Source organism: Drosophila subpulchrella, chromosome X, assembly GCF_014743375.2.
Source record: "Drosophila subpulchrella strain 33 F10 #4 breed RU33 chromosome X, RU_Dsub_v1.1 Primary Assembly, whole genome shotgun sequence".
NCBI classification, from domain to species: domain Eukaryota; kingdom Metazoa; phylum Arthropoda; class Insecta; order Diptera; family Drosophilidae; genus Drosophila; species Drosophila subpulchrella.
The window spans coordinates 26,703,785-26,725,880 of NC_050613.1; the positions used below are offsets into that span (position 1 = coordinate 26,703,785).

The 22,096-nt window shown below is 35.5% G+C and overlaps 1 protein-coding gene across 7 annotated transcripts in view; it reads right to left on the reverse strand.

The window, feature by feature from the left end:
• Positions 1 to 21,960, reverse strand: part of LOC119558185 (rho GTPase-activating protein gacF) — a 47,357-nt gene extending 25,397 nt beyond the window's left edge. For 5 of the 7 annotated variants that reach the window (XM_037871463.1, XM_037871459.1, XM_037871461.1 and 2 more), the window contains exons 1-2: positions 21,755 to 21,945; positions 20,414 to 20,506 (exon numbers count right to left, since the gene is read on the reverse strand). The gene's annotated coding sequence lies outside the window, so the exon portion shown is untranslated. Of the gene's footprint in view, positions 1 to 20,413; positions 20,507 to 21,754 lie in introns of all 7 variants that reach the window. The other 2 variants (XM_037871457.1, XM_037871458.1) reach the window with 2 other exon arrangements.
• Positions 21,961 to 22,096: the final 136 nt, after the last annotated feature.

Below are 22,096 nucleotides of genomic sequence, written 5' to 3' on the forward strand. Positions count from 1 at the left end.
ACCGCTCTTTCTTGAAAAACACAACTAAAATACATTCAACTCGAGGCAGACTAAAAACTAAGAAAGGTATTAATAATAAAAGTCCCCCTTTAAAGGGGGTTAACGCCCCCTTTTTATTTAACTTTTCCTTCATTTGACATTTTTGTTTGCTCAAAAAGTTATCGCTTTGAGGGCGGGGACAATCAATAAAAGTTATTGTTCGTTTAAAACTTTTACTGAAATGTTTAAGCTTAGGCTAACTACACCCACTAAGTAATTATTAAGTAAGTAAACAGCATTGCTAACTGTTTTATGACAAGCGACTTGGGATAGTCTTGAAAAAATAATAATTTTTATGCCATGTTTCATGTTATATGTAGGTATAATTCTATTGTATTAATCTATTATAACTTCATCCCTCGAGTTCAACTTCTTAATTAGCTGTGGATTCAAAGAGTTCGAATGTTCGAACCCCCTGCGATTTTTCGGTTATTGTTTTGTGGATACAAATGGAAGCCCGTGGAGCTGCGTTTAATTACCCAAGCGACAAGGTCAGAGATCAAAGACCCCAAGGGAAATGTCCCTGAATAATCAAAGGATTTGATAGACTTTATGATTTCAGTGTATATTTTTATCGTGATTACTTTTCGTTTTCTGTGTTTGCCAATTTTATCACATTGAGCGTAATTAAACAACATAAAGAAGGCAAAAACGACAGCCAGCCCAATAATTTGAGCCAAAACACATGTAATTACCCGCAAACAGATAGACAGACAAAAACGAATTGTTCAGATATACTGGTCGCTATAATTGCTCCATTGTAATTGCATTGTCAAAGTAGTTTCTTTTCGCAAAAGTGGGGGCAACTCGAGTGTGTCAAGTCACTCAAGGCGATAGACATAGAGCAGCGGATAGATAAACCGATTCGGCCGCAGATTACCGAAAATGTGTTAAGTTTTGATGGTAAATGGTAAACCGTAAGAAATAACAAACCCAAATGAATGATTGTAAAACACTCTGTTTGGCTACTGTTAGACCTTGGCCAGCCCGTCATTTATATTGAACAACACCATATAACGACCTATATTAACTTATCAGCACTGGTACGGATAGTCCCAACTGAAGGTTAGGCGATAGGTAAAACAAAAAGATATTTTCTTAGTATAAATAACTGATGCGCGAACCATACGGAAATACTTTCTGATACGTTAGTGTATTATTATTAGTATAGAATAGTATATTATTATATATAGTATAGTATATTATTATATTATATTATGTTTTATTACATTATATTATATTAAATCATATTGTATTTTATAGCTGAACACATGTTCTTGTCTTTTGTTTCGTTAATAACATTCCCTTACTGTATTTTCTTAATTTCCCTTCATCTTGTTTCGATTTTCGGATTACTGTTCACAAAATCTGACGTTCGGAAAACATTTAATATTATATTTTAAATTATAGCACATGTTTTTGTTTCGTTCACCTATATTTTTTTAATTCTCCCTCATCTTGTGTCGTTTTTCGGATTGTTCTTTTTTTATTATTTTCATTATGATCCAGCAGTCGAAACCGCCCCCAAAAAAATTAACTTTGATTGATGTAATTCTGTGTCTTGTTCTCTTTTTCTTGGCGTTGTTCGAACAGGGTTTTAATACTTTTACCGCTGCTTGGCTCATTACACGCATGTTCTGTTTTTAATCTTGATGTTTTTTTATTATCTTACTGGCCACGATACGAATTTGTATGTTTTTACATTCTTTGTTTCACTGTATTTTACCCGATTTATATTCGATTTAAATTCTCGGCCGCTTGTAGTGCAAAACAATCAAGTTAATTGTTATCACACGAGGCCCAAGTAAAAGGCAACAACAAAATTGTTAAGTATACATAGTCAATAAAAGCTGGCAACCGAATCGTTCTTTTTTTTTTTGTCGTGATATCATCTCTTTTATTCCGCTTGACATTTTATTCTTTTATTGTTATCGGGCACAAAAATATTTATTCAAAGGTCGTCGAAAAGTTTTTCTCATATTCTAGATTTAGATTTATCATAAGTCTTTAAATTTAACTTACTAAGTTATTTAATTTATTATTATTATTAAGATATTTTATAATTATAATTTACTTTCGATTGAATTATATTCTTAATGATTTTTATTGCCAATTGGCTTATATTTAACTCTCCTTTTATTAAACCTTTCTCCTAGCTTCCTTTGAAGCAACTGAGGCAAAAATTACGCTGCACTGGCTTAAGTAGTTCATCCAATAAAACAAACTTGAATTAATTCCCAGAAATCCAGATAAGTTTGGTGCCAGTCATTTTATTTGTATGTTTACAATTATTTTTCACCACAAAATTTGATGGGAAATTTTGGTATTATTTTCAGCTCTGATGATCGTCACGACTTACCTAGTAAAAGGTGTTTTTGTTTGATAGTTAATAATTTTATAAACAAATAAACGCTGTCCGACTTTTACCTAAATTTGCCATTAATAGGATCAATTTATTTATATAACTAATTGTTTTTCCCATGGTTAGTTATTTTGGGCTTTCGCTATTTGATATTGTAAAATCACAACACTTTATTTTTGAACCCCTTTCTTACATTTCTTGTCTCATTATCTCCGTTTTTGTTTACAGTGTTCACCTGCCCTTACAATACTTTCGGGCGATAGCCATTCCAGTTCCATATCTGTCTACAGATAGCGGCAGAGAAAAAAAATATATATAGATAGACATATGATATATGATAACCGATAAATGGCTCGGTCGTATGCCCAACTTGGAATCGATAAACAAAAAACGAAGCAGAAACCGAGAAATACACACGCGGGGGCATCCAATTACGTGCAATTACATTTATAAAAATTTCTTCGCCTTTTTCTCTCTTTCTCTCCATTAAACAAAAAACAAAAAGAAATTATAGATAAATACGACTATACGTATTGACTCCATTTTTATTTCTTTGTCTATCAATTTCGCGGAATGGAAGTCGATAAAAAAGGCGATATATGTGTCGGTACATAAAGCTGACACGAGAGCGAAACAAAAGTACAATGCAAACAAACAGCGATATCAGCGATAAATCATTCATATGCTAGATCTATATACAAGCCACTTGCGTATATATATAGTACACATATGTCTGGGAGTCGGTCGATCAGATTGCTGGCGTCGATCGGCCAGATATTAACCATTAACCCTCTAAGGGCCGTTTTCTCGTCCGCATGTTAAACTAATAGAAAACCTCTAGTATTAACATTAATTTAAATTATTTAATTAATCAATTTTAGTTTAACGTCGAAAATTTCGAAATATTAAAAACTAACATTTAGTTAAGGACGTTATAATGGGAAAATAGAATGGAAAAAAATAAAATAAACTACAAATTTCTAGTTCTATAATTTAAAATATCTTAGATTACCTAGGGATACTGGTATATTTTGGTTAATTGCCAACATAGTGGGTCAATAAAAGACTTTTATCGAGAAGTTAAGGGTTTAAATAAATTCCCAGCTAATCTTGAAGTCATGTTGGCAGTGTTGTACAATACACATTTGTATAAGCATTTATTGCACGATCCGTAACCCATTGAAACGCCGACCTAACCCAATTGAATCACACACTAACACAATCTGTAGTAAACCGTATCAAAGGTTATCTCTGCGGCATGTTCGCACCTCTCGCCCCACAAATGCGATCGGAATCCATCAAAAAACAAGACGGGGTAACATGAGTAAGTCGGGTCGTCGGAGAATATGAAAAATATTGTGGCAGACGACGCACATCAAAGACCGACTGCCGATGCGATCGGATTCGACAAACATCACGCCAGTCTATTATGCACACCCCGTATAGCCAGCATATAGCATATAGCGCTTTATAGGTGCATATACCCCTATACCCTACCTGTCCATATACACACAAATATATTATATATATATATATTGATCTGTCCCCTCGTTATCAGGGGGTTACAGCCCCTTTGGGGCGCTGAGCGAGAGCCATTCAACTTGTTGCCAAGTGTCGCCGCCACCGATTCGGAATCGGAATAGCCATACACTTATATGAAAACCAGAAAGAAGGAAAAAAAAATACCCCAACCCACAAATACACACTGAAAAGGCAATGTACCCAGGCATTCATGTGTCTTGGCCTGGCGTCACTCACAATTTCAATTTCCATTTTATATACCCTGGGAAATTTCAAGATCCTGGCTATATAGGCACAACCATTCACCTTTGGAGGATTTCTGGAGAGAAAGAAGTGCTATTACCATTTGTTTGATATTTATCCCATATGTTATTATCCAAGTAGATCCATGTTAAATATTATCAAAACCTAATTAAAATTGGATGATCAAGAAATAAAACCATCTAAATCACACATTTTCCCTTGACTATATCCAATAAACTGCTGTTTGTACAGATATAATAATAATATTCCCTTAATATCTGTTGTCTTCCTATAGAGGTAAGTAACCTATTATATAAAAATGATTTCATTTGACTTTATCTCAATGAATTTCCATTTTTACAGTGTACATTCTCGTAATATCTGTTTTATTCTAATGGATCTAAGTTACCTATTATAGAAACGTAATTTCACCTGACTTGAATCTCAATGAATTTCCATTTTTACAGGGTAACATTCTCGTCGAAAATTCTATACTATTTTCGATACTTAATTTTGTTGTATTTTGTTGTTACGTTTATTTTCGAATTGTTTATTTAATGTTCTTGCAGCGTCGTTTATTTGTTTGTGTTATGTGTTTTATGTCTTTCTTTTTCCCTGCTTTTCCTTCCGCCAGCGGGGGGGCGGAAAATGGGCGATGGGCGGTGGGTGGTGGCGGCGGGGAAAGGCAGGGGGAGTGGCGGGAAAATTGTTGGTCCAGCTGAGCGGAGCGAACGCCTTAATAATCTAATTTCTGACAACTGACGGGCAAATCAATAAATGAAGTGGAAAATGGAAACATTTTCTTCATCTTCTTCGTGCTTCTTCCTCCTCCGAAAGAGATGGCAAACCAATCGGAGAAAGAGAGGGGTAAATACAGGTCAGAAAGAGAGAGAGGGAGCAAGTGCTACCTTGACCTCATTCAACGACCTTTTTATATTTTTTGTTGTAGTTTTTGTGAGATGGAAAGAAGAAAAACACAAAAAAAAAAAGAATTTCAGGGGGGAAAATGGGGAAAACACTGCTTGCGTGCTAAGCTTCTTCTTCGCGATTTCCCAGCGTGCCTGTGTATGCGTATTTTGGGTGCTTTAGTTTGCTGGTATTATATCATCATTAAATGGTTTACCGCCAAAAATGGGCCAAGAAGAAAAACACAAGTTGAATGAGAACATCAGGCTGGAAACAAACAACACTATCCTGACTGGCTAGAAGAAAAAAAGAAGCGTTCAAGAACACTTCAACTTGTCAATTGGTGAAAGACAAATAGACGTGCCTAAAAAATTGCCCACAAAGTAATCAAGCAAAAAGAGTGAAAAGCAACAAAACAAAAAAATTATTTCAAGGAAATTCTCAATATAAAGGGAATATACTCAAATTCTAGTGACTAAACAATGCATCTGGAAGGCATTCCAAATTAATTGAATAATTTAATAAACAATATATGCATAGACTTTAATTAAAAGTTGGCGAAATACATTTATTGTTTTCCCAAGTATTCAATTACCACAAATTCTTTGCAATTTTTTCGCTCAGTGCAGCAAGTAGCTGCCCAGGAATTTACATTACAGAAAGTGCCAAGCATTTTGGCCAGCAGCATAAGTAAAATAACCAAATTTCGTGGAATGTTAGAGAGCAAGAAACCAGCAAGACGAAGAATGAACTTGAACTGAATTTGAGAAAATGTGGTCGAAGTGGTAGAACCATGTGGGTTCAGATTAAGGCAGCCGAGGGTTAAAGCTCAGACCTTGTATTATGATAATTAGAACGCACTAAATATGGTTTCACAAAGCATTCGGCAGTTATCATTGCAATTTCATGAATTGAAAGCAGTCAAAAATAAGTTAATATACATTTAATGATTAATTAAACCCAAAGATCCCACATATATGTATCTAGATGTTTATTTATTTAAGCCACACGTATGTATATTCAGTTTTTTTCAATCATTATCTGAATTCTTCGAGTATGATTAATGATCGTTCGTGTAGATCTTTCTTTTCTGGCTCTTTGACAAATGTAATTTAAGCGAATAAATTCGTGTAAACATTGTCGTCTTCCCATGAGTATTCAATGACGTAAACATTTGAATAAACCCACAGATTTTTTTCACAAGATTGTGTCATTGAAAGATACTATAAGTCCGCCAAGGGAAGTATTAGATGATCGTGTACCTAACTAAAAAAAATATTCAATTATATATTCCATTCCCATTACACCCGCCAAAACGACTTTCTTCAATTCTCCAATTCTTTTTCGAATGGAAACCATTCTAGAAACCAGAAAAAGCAAAAATCAAAGAGTGAAATTATATATAAATATAAAAACAAGAGAAACGCACACACAAAAGCAAAAAGGCACCAGAAAGAATAAACAAACCCAACAGTTTTAGTGTAAACAGAAAAATATAAAACAGCAAAAACAGAAAATGATATTGTACGCGCGCGTTGCTGATATAAGAACTAAAGTTGGGATCCGATGGTATCGGGGGTACAGAGCTAATGGTTCGACCCTTGGCAACGACGGAAAACAAAAAAAAAACACAGACGGGGAACATTTTTAAATTAAAGGGGAGTGAAGGGGACTGTTGTGCACTATGCAAAATGACCTGCCCCACAATTGCAATGCCCCTTTCTCTCCGACAGCATTTAATTTGCAATTATTCAGGCCTTTGACCAATTTAATAGAGAACTCGCCAAGCAAAACAGAGAAAAACAACAGGGAAAGAGAACCAAATTCAAACGAAACTTTTAGCACACTTGCTGAATGATCAAGAAAATTATAATAGAAAAGATTATTTCCATATGAATCAATAATATCAGGTTTTTTTTTAATTTTTTATACTTGACAACCGGATTTTCTAAATGTTATTTATAACTATTATATTAATAAAATAGCATTGAAACCATAAATTCAATTTAGCACACCAATTAAAATATTTTCTCTTAGAGTATTCAAAATATCTAAAGATTTATTTATTAATCAATAATCTAAATTCATTTTTATTCAACAACCAGATTTATAAATCGAATTTTTTTTATAATTAGATAAAAACATTTTTGTGAGCTCTTACAGTCCACTAACAATAATTTCTTTTAGAGTATACATAAGTAAACCAAAACGTGAGTGGCGAAAATACTTCACATTGCTGATATTGTTTTTTTTTTTTTTGGATGGGATCTGTTGCTCATTGACATGGATTCCTTAAGTTCAATTGGAAGTGAACTTAACTGTCGAATTATCGCAGAAACAAGATCTTTGCACTGACTTCATTTAATGGAGAATATTCCCCAGCGGATTGTTTTCTCTTTTTTTGTTGTCTCCCAAAGTTCTCTGATTTTGAATTGGGTTTTTAATTGGAAATATATATTTTTTTTTGTGTTACGTGACCATTTGCATGCTGCATTAGCAAACCACACAGTTTGGCCTCTGTTTTTTCTTCTATAAAGTCTCTAATTCAAATTATGGGAAACCTGTACAAAACTAAATTACCGAAAGTTAGTTAGTAAATTGCAAAGTCATTTTTCGGTGCATCACAAAACTCAATTAAAGGGGAGGAGTTTTATTATTTTCCTTTGTATCTTTTTTTCAATTTTATTTGTGAGAAGTTTTAGGCCCTGAACTGAAACTGTGGTGGGGGCTAAAAGTTTGGAGGAGGAGCTGGCTAAACTTGAGATTAAAGATTTCCACCTAATGGCCTAAAGCATGACTTGATGTTTTGGCGGCCATAAAAAACGAATAAAATCGTAAAGCGTGAAGGGGAAAAACTATATTGTAGAACAATCATAGCAACTTAAATTGAATTTTATATTTTACAATATCTTTTTTTGATGGACTCTAATATTAATTTTCGAAAGAAAATTGGGAATAGGCACGCAGATTCTAGAGATTCCTGCGCAGCGCAAGCTTATTTCAGCAGGGTACAACGCCCCTAACACTTAAACCTGTCTTACGTCCACATTTTTAAATATTTTGTACATGCCAAAAATCGGACCATCCATTAAAAAGTTATAAGCATAAGGAATCGACGCTAGATGGCGCTGTGGCGTGGTGTAAACTCTTGGGAACATTCGCTTTGCTGCTTGCATAAGTATCTCCATCTTATAGTCGAGGCCATCGACTATAGCGTTCTCTCTACTATTATAAGCGAAATGGATATTTAAAATATAAACATTTCGAAAGGTAACCTGAAATAACCGGATATATGAGGCAAATTATAAGTTTATCAGCTATGCAAACTTTCAATTAGTTGTTCCGATCATTAGGTATTTAAGTTGTTTATTAGGATGTGTATTAATTCAGTTTTAATTTAATGAAATTACATTTTGAATTATCGGCATTGAGTTTTTCATCTCCTGGAGGCACACTAACAGGGTTTGCAGAATCAGGGTTGCAAGATTACTGCGAGTCGATAAGTCCTTAGCTTATCCGGGCACACTTATCATATCAGTTACGATTCTCCAAAGTAATCCCTTAACTGGCTTGCTCATCTTCTGCCTGGTCTGACAACTTGATGGATGGTTTTCAGTGGCTCTCCAAGGATTATTGCTGACCGATGGAAGTAATCCGAAAAGTGTTCGATCCCAATGGGATCGTCGCAAGGGTGTTTTTTGGGGTTGCTTTTGCTAATCAGTCTGATTGAATTTGGTGTTAAGCTAATTGTCTTAAGAATTGGATTTTTGGTTGGGTAGACAATAAATATATATTGCAAGGAATTAAAGGGAAATAGCTTAAAAAAATATAGGTATTTTAAGCTTTTACGTTTAACAATTTCTCAGTACTTTAAATTAATGATTACAATTTCTATTGGATTATTTTAACTAACGAAATCGATCTATTAATTTTCCTAGAAAATTTTCTGTTGGAGCCTGTCTCGAGTGTGTTACTGTAAGGGAACCCCATGAAAATCTGTACGAAAACATACACGTATTTCTTGGTATGAAAACATATAAGTACATATGCTTTTTTTTTTTACTGGGGTGGTGTATATATTTAATTTCATAATGAAGGCTCCAAGAGCATACTCATGTTAATAATAGCAACGGTCCCCGAACTCGTGTCCGCTCCCCCCCTCCTCAGAACCACCCCCTGGAACCACCCAACCACCCACTTTCAGGCCCAGATTGCATCCACTTTAAAATCCATTTATGAATGAAAAGCAACAAAGGGTGGCGCACAAAGTTCGGTTTGGACCTTTAGCTTTGAGTTCTGGTGGTTTTTCCTTCTTTTTCTTGTATTTTGTTTTTGTTTTTTGGGATCGAGGGTTGTTGGGTGGTTGGTTCCACCGGGGGGTGATCAATGGTGGTTCGGGGATTTTCCTGCCCCGCTCATTTCACGCATGCAAACGGGATTGGGGGATGGGGCAGTCCCCCCGGAGCTGAAAACCCTCATAATGAGTATTCAAAATGCAATTCACAGATGTGGGGGGTAAAAGCATGGCCCAGGGGGGTAAAATGGGTAGGAATTTGGGGGTTGGGGGGTACACAGGAAGAGGGTTGCATATGTGTCGCTCGAGGGTTGCAACCATATGCATAATCCGAAGGATTTATGCAGAGCGACAAAAATACAATACAATAGATATTGTCAAAGATATTTATATTAAATAAAATCGATCTGAGAATAATGCCCTTAAGTTTTCAAAGCGAAAGTAATGGCAATACAATTTTATTACAATTTTGAAACTGCTATTTCCAATATTTAAAGCTTTAAGACTCTAGCTTTATTATACCCGTTACTCGTAGAGTAAAAGGGTATACTAGATTCGTCGGAAAGTATGTAACAGGCAGAAGGAAGCGTTTCCGACCCCATAAAGTATATATATTCTTGATCAGGATCACTAGCCGAGTCGATCTAGCCATGTCCGTCTGTCCGTCTGTCCGTCTGTCCGTCTGTCCGTCTGTCCGTCTGTCTGTCCGTCCGGATGAACGCTGAGATCTTGGAAACTATAAGAGCTAGGCTATTGAGATTAGGCGTGCAGATTCCTGAGCTTCTTACGCAGCGCAAGTTTGTTTCAGCAGAGTGCCACGCCCACTCTAACGCCCACAAACCGCCCAAAACTGAGGCTCCTACAGTTTTCATGCTAGAATAAAAATTTTAACTGAAATGTGTTGTTCTCATCAATACCTATCGATTGACCCAAAAAAGAGTTTGCCACGCCCACTTGAACGCCCACAAACCGCCCACAAACTTCAAAAAATCGTAAATATGAACGCAGATATCTCGGAAAATATCAAAGATAGAGAAATGGGAATTCAGATTTAGATTCCGTAGGCTTGAGCGCAGCGCAGGTTTGTCACGCGAATATGCCACGCCCACTCTAACGCCCACAAACCGCCCAAGCCTGTGGCGCCCACAATATTCATGCTAGATACAAAATTTTAACTGAAATGTATTGGTCTTGTCAATACCTATCGATTGATCCAAAAAAAACTTTGCCACGCCCACTCTAACGCCCACAACGCTTAAATCTGTCTACCGCCGGTAGGTGGCGCATTTCAACCTCGCTTTGCTGCATATCTCCATTTTCCTTTGGTCCTTTTAGCTGAGTAACGGGTATCTGATAGTCGAGGTACTCGACTATAGCGTTCTTCCTTGTTTTTGACTGACAGGGTCCACAGCTTATCGATATTTTATGAAATCATGTTTAGATTGCCGTGACTTTTTTAAATATATCACGACAGCTAAACAGAAGTCATTTTACCTTTAGAAACAATCTTGTAGCTACTTTATTTTTGAATTTTTCTCAGTGCACATACAGGTTAACCAAAAGCGGGGAGGACCCACTTCATTGTATTTATTTTATTTTTTAATGTCTAATTTGGTACAGTTTCAGATGTGAAGTAAAAAGCTGCTGGGCATTTAATAAATTGGATGCAACTCACTGTTTTTCCCCAATCTCACTCTCTCTTTCTTTCCTTGGCTGTTGCTGTCTTTTTCACTTGCAATCGCTTAGTGCATCCAAGGCTCTATGCAATTTGCAAATGCAGGAAGAGAAAAAAAGATGCAGTCCCCCAGAATTTTGCAAATATTATCTACATTTTTCGGCCAGGTGGGCATTGTTTAAATACATATTACCTTTAACAAAATTATCTAGTACATTTTTAGATAAGTGTCCATTGCGATATCAAAATAAACAGGTGTATACTATTTGCGTTCTCTGGGGAAGCGGTTCTTCGAAACTTTTTTAGCGAGTACAACAGATAGACTTGAGCTTTCTCGTGTCTTCTGAATAATTGTGGATAATGCTTTAAAGCGGGCTTTCACTGTCCTCTTGGCTTTTTAGCCCTGGCTTCCTCTCTTTTTTATTATTTGTTATTACACAAGGGGAAGACCCAAAAAAAGAGAGAGAGAAAGAGAATCAAGGAGAAGACGAGGGACAGAGAGAGAGGGAAACAGTTCAAGGACCAGGCCACAAAACAGGCCGCAAAAAGCATCGCAAACCGGCTTCAGTTTCAGCTTTGAAATCAAGTCACTGCCAAGTCACAGTTACACCGAAAAAAATTTCCAAAAAAAAAAACACTTTTGAAAAAAAAAAAAATAATAATATTAACCCATCAAATTTATCAAATATTTATACAAATATATTAATGCATTTTTTAATAATCCTAAAAATATTTGTACATTATTAAGTTAATTGTATTTGTAATTATTAAAATTTGTAAGTTTGGAAAACTTTTCGGATGAATTAAGTTAATTTTTTTTTTAACAAATTAAGTTTTTTTTCCGTGTATACGTAAAGATACATAAAGACGGTGAAGAAGAAGCAGGAGCTGCAACTTCAAGGCTCCTTGACTTGTCATTGTTGTTGTTTTTGTTATTGTTATCTGTCGCATCCTCCGCAAAACTCGTTACATTGCGAAAATAGGGAAGAAAGAGGACTGGGAGAGAAAGGAGGAGAGCCAAGGAGGGGGAGACAGAGAAGGAGGAGCAAAAAGCCCTGCAGAAGGAACGGAAATTGCACACATAAAGAGATTTCCCGTCCCTTTCTCACCCTCTTGCCATCTCCCTCTCACCAAGCCAAGTTCAAATCTACGCACGAAGAAAAAAAGTGTCAGTATCCTCAAGAATTCGCGTTTTAATATAAATTCTTTATAACACTTGTCAAGGTTTAGCTTTAAGGTCTTTGATTACAATGTGATACATTGTACGATACTCACACTTGATAAGATTTTATTTTGATTAGATTGCAACCAAGTATTGCTATGTGCTTAACCCAATTATTTTGCACTGTGCACAAAGGGATTCCCCGCGCTTCGATAGAATAGATGCGAATGCAATTGGCAAATGCTTTTATCTATTGATTCATTTAAACGCAATTTCCTGTACACTTCAAGGGGGCATCTGAGGCAAAAAGGGAGAAAGGAAGGAAATCAAGTTATCTGTGAGATGCAATCCTCGCAGAATGAATGCAATCTACTTTGCTGCAATCGAATTGAGACTATTGAATGAGGTGAAAATGTCGGAAAATGTCTCAATTGAAATTCCCGAGTGTTAACTCTAAGGCATAATCTTAATTTCCTAACGAATGATGCAATTACTGGGATTATTCTTTTCCATTCTTGGAACCTTACTATGGATTAAAGGTATAAGGTAAGTAATCTAGTCCCTAAAATATTTTAGTAATGAATGAAAATTACATTTTTCATTCAACAATCATATTTAGCTGTGCTCTCAAAAACTCATTCATAATTCCTTTGGCTTTTCATTTCATTTTCATTCACTCGCTGGCATCGCTTGGCTCGTTTCCTTGGGCGAAGATTTTCCCCTCCGACTCCCTCTAATTTGAATGTCAGCCTTATGAAGCAGCCACCCCCTTTCGCCTCTTTCGAATTTTCCCCGCTTTTCCCCGCATTTTCCGACGTCCAAGTCCAAGCCTGCTGCTCTTGACAATGTCGATCGATATTTTACTGCCCTGCAGCTGTGCTTACCGCCTTTTGTTGTTGCCACTGTCGCTCGTTGTCACCGGTGAGCATTAACAGTTAACAGAGACGGCTACTGTCGCCGCTAAGCATACACTGAGCGAAAAGGCGAGGGAATCATCTTGGATTACAGAGATTTCGGGGAAATTGGGATACAAAATCAGGATAATATCTAATAGGTGTTAAACATATATTATCTTTATGCTATCCCTTAAACAGGTTCTTAAAACATTTATTTTGTGGTATGGTTTAATATAAAATCAATGTTGGTTTCTATTGTAATAAAAATATTTAAATGTATAAAATCTGTATAGGCTTAAAACCCCTGAAGAATGTGTCTTAAAGGATGCAATTATAAAAAACAAAAACAAATACTTATTCCGAATTTGTAGCATAACATCCAAGTAATAAATTGATTTTTTAAAATATTTAATGGATGGATAGAACTCGTATAACCCATATGATTTTGGTAGCATCATTAAGTATTTTAGAAGTTTTTTTTCTCGTTTTTTTACACTGCACACCTGGGTTGTTATTGTGACTTTAGTTGTTGTAGTCAAGTGCTGTCCTCCAACGCATTTGCGTTCGGTTGCTCTCTGCTATCGCCCAATGCTACTTCACACTCTGTTTGTTCAGTTTGTCTGAGTGTTATACTTTTTTTTAGGTGTTTTTATATACCCTAAAATATTTCGATTTAATGGATTGTGTTATTCCGTCTGTTGCAATGAAACATTTTTTATTTTCATTTTAAGTTATAGAAGTCTTAATAAAATAGAAACATTTATACCGAACAAATTCGCAGATCTTTAGGTTTACTTAGACAATAGATATGTTGAATATATGTAGCTTTATTTTAAAAAACATATTTTTTTGTTAAATTTTCAAAAATAATAGATAACTCTTGGAAAGATAGATTATCTTTAGGATACAAAACAATAGTGTATTCCCCACATTTTTCTCATGGAAGTTCAGACACCGCTGTTGTTTTTCCCTATGCTCCCGCCTTTGTTTTATGATAAGAGGAAACGGCTGGCAGGCCGAAAGATAGCACATAGCCGCCCACTTAGCGCCCGTCGCACGTGTCGAAAGCACCCACCACCCACTATCCGCGCCACAGAAGCCAGGCAACCACCCAAACCACCCAACTACCCGGCGGCAGCAACCCGAACCACCTAAAACAGAGGCCAGAGATAAAATGACAGCAGCAGCAGGGCCACAATCATCAGGATAATCACAACGCTCGAGTTGATAATGGCGACGTTGATGAGTCTGAACCTGAGTTGAATCTGTGTTCCGTCTACACGTTAATAAAGAACACGATGGTATTACTTATAAATGTACAATCCGTGAGACCATCTTAAGATAAACATTTATTTCCAAATTCATCTTACACTCATTTAAATATTCCTTTTTAATCTTAAGGGTTTATTTATTTCTAAAATATTTTTAAATTCATTTGTATATTCATTTCTATATTAATTTGCATATTCCCTCTTATAAAAAATGTATAAATTCATTTTAATGGTAGTTTACAAATTCATTTCCAATTTCATTCCTTAATTTAGTCAGATATTCATTTCAAAATTAATATTGCTTATTCATTTCTAAATAAATTTAAAAATTATATATGTATATGTTTATTTGTATATTCATTTCTGAATTCACTCGTATATCATTCCTTAATTTAGTCAGATATTCATTTCAAAATTAATATTGTTTATTCATTTCTAAATTAATTTCAAAATTATATATGTATATGTTTATTTGTAGATTCATTTCGGAATTCATTTGTATATATATTTCTAAATTTATTTCCGAATTCATTTCTGAATTCATTTTAATTACCTGTCTCGATACGTTTCAGAAAGAATCCCTCGTAAATGTTTTTTTTGTATATTCATTTCTGAATTCATTTGTATATATATTTCTAAATTCATTTCCGAATTCATTTCGTAATTCATTTTAATTACCTGTCTCTTTTTGCAAAAATCACTTTATAAACTGCATAAAGTCTAAACAAGCACAACCTGCCCTCGTGGCTAACAACCGCGTCAGACTGATTCTTTCAGTGCTGCAATGCCAGTTGGCTGACTGACTGCTTCCTGCTGCATTTCCTTTCCGACTCTTCCGGCCTTTGGCTTTTCGATTGGGGCGTGAAATGTAATCACAAGGTGGACAAAGCCCAATCACTAGACACCCCTCACCTGGCCTGCAGGCAGGCCACCTGAAAAATGCGAGGACACACGAAAGGTGTCCGATTCATTCGACACAACTGGTAAACAACCCAATCCCCAAATCCCAATCAGAGTGCCACCCCTTTCCCTTTCCCAATCCCTGCCCCGTTTTTCATTTCATTTCCATTTCCATACCCCATATAGTACTCATTCGGATTCTCGTTTCCCCTGCAATTTGCTTTCCCAATTCATTTTTCAAGTGTCGTCCGTCTGTTTTTGCAATGGGCCTTTGTTTGCTTTCGGCCAGGCGGCGATGATAAGGCAAGACAATTGCGCCAACGACGACGATTTCAATTTGTTTGCACTTCCCATTTGTCGGTCAATATAAATATTAATATAAATATTAAGCGATTTGTGAGGGGCGACAAATAACAGATCAACGCGAAGCTCCAATTGCGTTTTCGTTCGGCACTTTCTTAGGAAACTTTATTTGAAGCCCCATCGGGTAATATTACAAGGAATTATAAAACAAACTCTGGCAAGTTCTCGTGTTTTGGTCACGGTTCCGAATTCTACAAACAATTTCAGGTTAGACCCTATAGCTTCTTGGAATTTTTCAAAGCCTCAAAAGGTATAATACTTCTGTTGTTGTTGGTATATCAAATATATATTTACAAATCAGAGGCATTCCCTATTCTTTCTTAGAAATATTTTTAGTGTCTTAGAGGTAGACAAAATTTATTTACAAATCTAGTCCAAGTAACAACCTTAAAAAATAATCCATTGTTAAAAACCCCTATATCATGTAATCAAAAACCTTATACCTCAGCCCAGCGTAAGTACTTGCATAGATCTTACATGGTAATATCAATAAATCAGTTATAAAACTCAACTAATATCTTAGGCTCTAATATCTAGCCACTTATATTTATAGTTATAGAATGCAATGTGGCTAGGCAACCGATAAAATGCTTTCAGATACAGCGCAAAAATGAACATGAGCGAAATATGTTAAACATTTTTGTGTAACGCTTAGCGAGTTGTTCTTGTTGGCACCATTTCCGGTTCTGGTTCTTAAAAGAGGGTGGTACTGGGCGGCAACTCGTTTACTCTACCAAATTCGATTGCTTTCCGTCGCACTTGTTATTTTTCTTGGGTACCTTCCATTTTTTCCGCGGCAGTTCCACGTTCCCAAGTTTTTGTCATTTCATTAGAAACTCACTTGCTCTTCTGTTATCGCGAAACGAAAAGAACAAGAGCTCGAAGCCCGAAGCCCGAAGACAGTGAATAATAACAAGCAACGACCTTGGCATTCTTTTTTTCGTCTTTGAATAAAAACAAATCTGGAGTAGGGCGAAATAAAAATAATAATAAATGCAAGATATCGTAGTACAGATAAGCTTTAAAAGATCTATTCTAGACTTGCTAATGATATGAATGAGTGTTCTCTAAAGATCTACAACTTTCCCTCAGCATCTCTATTATTCTGATCTTATATCATAATAGTATTATGATTACGATTTTCGCCAGACTTGCTAATAAAAGAGAGTGTCCCGAGTACTTAAAACGAGTATTCTATAAAATCTATCTAAAGCTTTCCCTCAGCGTCTCTATTATTCTGATCTCATATCATATATTAGTATTATGCTTGTATTTAATATTACTACGATTTTCCCCAGACTTGCTAATAAAAGGGAGTGTCCCGAGTACTTAAAACGAGTATTCTATAAAATCTAGCTAAAGCTTTCCCTCAGCGTCTCTATTATTCTGATCTCATCTGTATAATATTAGTATTATGCTTGGGGTTATGTCATCTCCACATTTTCACCGCCTTTCCCGCTTTCCCGCTTTCTCGTCATGCAACAACAAGCACGACAACAATAACAAGTGGTTAATTCTAGTATTTAAATTGTATAACGTTGTAATTTTCACGCGACTTGCAACAAAGCCAAACAAAGCAACAAAAAGAACAACGACAAGCTGTTGACAAATGTTTGAGCTTAATTAACCGACGAACCAACAACAACAAATGAGTAATAGATTGCAAAAAAAAAAAAGTAAGTGAGTAAATAAAAACAGTGTGTATGGCTCATGGGGTGTTGCAAAATAAAGAATGGCATTGAATAACATTATAGGAAAAATGCATAAGGTGGCTTCTGTATTTTTTTTTTAAATTTTAAGAACAATTTTAAATTTTGGAATTTATATTTTTATCCATTACCAGGGATCGCAAAATAAAGAATGGCATTAAAGAACATTATAGGAAAAATGCATAAAGTGGTTTCTGTATTTTTTTAAGATTTTAAAAACAATTGCCAATTTTGGATTTTTTATTTTAAATCCATTACCATGGATCTTAACCATCTGCAATACCAGCTTGCAGTGTTTAATTTTATATTTTAAGCACTACATATAGACCCCAACTAAAAATGCTAACTAGAATACCAGTTCCTCTCCGAATATTCCACAATTAAAACCTGATTTTCCCTATGTCCACTGTACTGGAAAAGTGAAGCCTATTCAGCTGTAACCACATCTCGAAGACTCTCTTCCCTTGAACTCTGTTCTCTTCGCTCTGGCCCCCAAGATCCTATCTACATGGCTCCCCATCCGACATCCATTCTCTTTATTTTTTTGCTATTTGACTTTTTTGGGTGCAGTAATTGCAGTGCATTTAATTTCCCATCCCGAACGTGGCCGCCTTGAAACCACGACCAAAACAAAAGCAAAAAAGAGTCAACCAAAAAATATTGTAATAAAAAAGAAGGTTAATCAAGCGGCTTGGTTCGGACTTGAGTTGAGTCTTGAGTTCGTTTGCCCCACGTTGGGTTAAGGCGGCTCGTGCTCGGACCGCTTCCACCAGGCTTATAGTTAAGGCAGAAGGTGAAGACAGCGGTTCCCAGGCCCGCAACCCCGTCCCTACACAGCAAGAAAATTATGGGCTTCAAGTTGGTATCATACTAGCAAGCTACACCCTAAAAACAACAGAAAGTCAAGATTTAATACCGGTTTTATTAAAAGTATACCAAAAGCTTTAAAAGTATAGATTCTATACTAAATAATATAGATTTTAGACTTTGGATTTGGGGTATTATTTCCCTTGGAAAGTAGTAATGTAGTACTCATCTTATCGACGCCAAATCGACACTCAATAGTGTTTAATTAATGTAATGCCAAGATTTAATACCAATTTTATTAGAAGTATACCAAAAGCTCTAAGAGTATAATTTCAATACTAAATAATATAAAGTCTACACTTTACAGTTTCATTTCTATATTAAAGAGTTTAGACTATGGAGTTGTGGTGTTAATTTTTAAAAATTTTGTTTTAATTTGGAAAGTATTAATGATTATTATTAATAACGATACTCAATAGTGTAAAATTAATGTAGTGTAATGCTTTCCTGTGACTATTTTTTCGGTGTGTGTAGACTTAAGGAACATTTTCAATGGAATATTTTTGAATGGTGCTTAAAAGTATGCCTTAAGTAATTGGACATATTACGGATCCTATCCTTAGGACTTTTATACCCAAAATCTACTGTTGCATACTTTTTGAAGTACTATTTTAAAGATTTTAAGCCAGTAGATATTTTAAAAAACAAATAGGATTACACCGATAGCCTTAGGATCAAAACAATTGCTACATTTCAAATTTTTTCATTGGTTTATTCGCTTTATAAACACTTTTTAAAAAAGTAATAAACTCCCATTACGTATAAGATACTTTTAAGGAACATTTATGGTTTACCTTGTAATTTCTTCGTGTGTAACTTCAAGGTTTTATGTAATTTCAGTTTGTTGCTGTTTTTATTTCTTTCCCCTCTGGTTTTCTTGTGTTACTTTTGCTTCTTGCGTGTTGACCAAGACACAAAAAAGAAAACAAAATACGAAAAAACATTAACCCATGGAGTGGTAATAACAGTAACAGTAACCAAAGTCCGGCGAATAAAGTTGAATTTTCTTACAATTCGTGATTCGGTTCGAGTTCGAAATGCCCGTTATTATTAGCCAGTATAAAAGAGGGGAAAAAACACGTAATGGATTTAACTATTGTTGCAATAATTGCCAATTGGGCAACGTTATTCTTTGCTCATTATACGTAATTATCTATTGACTTTTACCATTTGCAGCAGATGTGCGTGTGTTTCGTTTGTTTATCTGTTTATTTGCCTTTTGTCCCCAAGTTCAGGGCAATGTCAACGGAGCCAAAGGTAAAAACTCGGATGGACGACGGTGTCCAATAATTTCACTGCGAAAATTGGAAAATTGCCGCGTATTTGAGCTGCGAAATTGCAACCTATTGGTTATTGAATGCAAATTACATGGGTTTCCCCGAAAGGTTTCCAGTAATTTTTGGGTGGTCTCAAATTGCTTTATCCCCCATCAAAATTATTGCCTTATTATAGACAATTATTATCAATTTTTTGCCTTATCTGTTTAATATTTAAATATACAATTCGAATTTTTCAGAAGGCTTAGGTTATCCATATAATGTTTACCTTGAAGATATAAAAGTAGGGCTTATCAGTTTCTTTTCTGTTCCAGTCTTATCAATGGAAAATATTTTAAAATATAATCCCTAGTTTTTTGGGTATAAAGAAAACACTATGCTTAAGAAATCTAAAAATGTTGAAAGGAAGACCTTTTCTTATATATTTTAGATATGTCTCTAATATAGCTTTTCTTAGTTCCTGCGAATTCTCGCAGATTCGGAAGAATTCTCTGGTCAAAGTGAAGAAAGAGAGCCAATTAAAGAGAAAAGTTTATTTTCTTTTCCAGTCTTATCAATGAAAAATATTTTAAAAAAATAATCCCAAGTTTTTTGGGTATAAAGAAAACACTATGCTCAAGAAATCTAAAAATGTTGAATGGAAGACCTTTTCTTATATAGTTTAGATATATCCCTAATATAGCTTTTCTCCGTTCCTGCGAATTCTCGCAGATTCGGAAGAATTCTCTGGTCAGAGTGAAGAAAGAGACCCAATTAAAGAGGAAAGGGAGCCAGGAAAAAGGCAACTTTCACTTTCGCCGCTTACGTACAACGGGAAATGGAGGAAGTGACAGTAGGGAGAACAGGAAGAGAGTGATGATGGGAGTGCACAAAAAGGAGGGAAAGATTTATACAAAGTTTGGTAGGAAATAGGCAAAAAGATACTTACCAAAAAAAACAGGAAGATAATTATTTTATCGCTCGTTGATTTCCTCTTTGTGCTCCTTTTTGTACATTTATGTTATCGTTTTAATTTTGCAAACTAGAGAAAAAGACACAAGCAAAATTTTATAGCGCTGATAAGGCGATTTATTGTTTGTTTATTTTGGGAAATTCCGCAATCCTTTTCCTATTTTTTCTTCTAGTTTTTCCCACCCTCTGCCCCGTATTTCTTCTTCTTATCAATGAAACGTGAGTCAGTGGCAGGCAAAAAAGATTCACAGTTGAGGTCAAAGTAATAGCACTTCAATATATAATTGAAATATAAACATTTCTTTTCAATTAATATTATTGTATGGGTTTTCAAATAAAAAACTTTCAAATATGATTTCTACCCTTAAATGCTATTATGGTGACCTCTACGGTTTTTTAAATGTTTTTTTGTTAATTATTTTTGAGTTCGTTTATTTTTTGTTTTGCTTTATTTGTTGATTGTTTTTCACTTCCTAGTGGTAAATGGAAGTGTTCTAGAACACATACTTTCGTTTTGAATTTGTCACCAATAAGGAATCATTCTTTTCCAAGCATTCTGGAGCGCATTCATATAGAATGCACCTGTAAGCGTTTCCCAGGAAGGCGCCTAGAGGTGTTCCACAAGAAACATTTGGAACAGAGTTCCAATATTAATAATTAATTTAATTATTAAATACAACAAAGTTATCATTTTCTTCCCTGGATTATATTGGAACACAGCAAAAAGACAACAAAAAGAACGGTTCTCCTTTGGAATGCCTTCCCGAACTTCCGACTGGGGCGCTCACACACACACACACACACACAGCTACACCTACACAGCTTCTTTTCTTTTTCATTTCTTTTCTGTTCCTTTCGTAATTGCTCTGCATTTCTGCTTCTTCTTTAGGCTTGCAACGTGAACGTCGAAGAAAGAGAGAGCGAAAAAAACAACGCGACAATTTTAAAAGTGTAAACTGTGCAAAACAAAAAAAAAACCCAATGTTGCACGTTGCATTTTGAGTTTCTTTTTGTTGTTGTCGCCGCTTCTTCTTCTTCTTCACTCGACTGTTGCTCTCTCTGTTGTTGTTGTCGTTGTTGCTTTTGGCGTCATCGGCGGCGGCAAACAAATAAACCCAATTATTTAAAACTAGCAAAAAACAAAATGTTTGCAATATTTATATTGTTTCGCTGTTCTCCTCTCGTTTCCTGTATTCTATTTTTTTTTTGGTTTTCGGTTTGCCTGTTCCTTTATCTCTTGATTTTCACTTTTTTATTACACTTTTGCCTTTCCTTTTCACAAGAAAAAAATTCACGCCACACGGTTGTTGTCACTTACGTTGCGGTAATTATTCATAATTTAATTAATAACTAAGAGAACGCGCGCGCACCCACCGCTTTGCATTTTCGGGCAAATTACAATTAATTAATTGTGCTTTACTCTGTTTTCTTGTTTCTGCGCTCCGCTTTCCACTCGATTTCCTCGATTTCGAACAACATACACAACCACAACCGTTCAATTTTTTTTTCGACTGCGCTGCTCTCAGCACAACGTAGGCAAACGTAGGCAAACGTAAGCGAACGTAGGCAAACGTAAGAAAGCGAGATGAAAGATTACCCGAGAGCGGTGTGACCGCGCTGTGCTCAGCACAACGTGAGCAAACGTAAGCAAAAAATACTG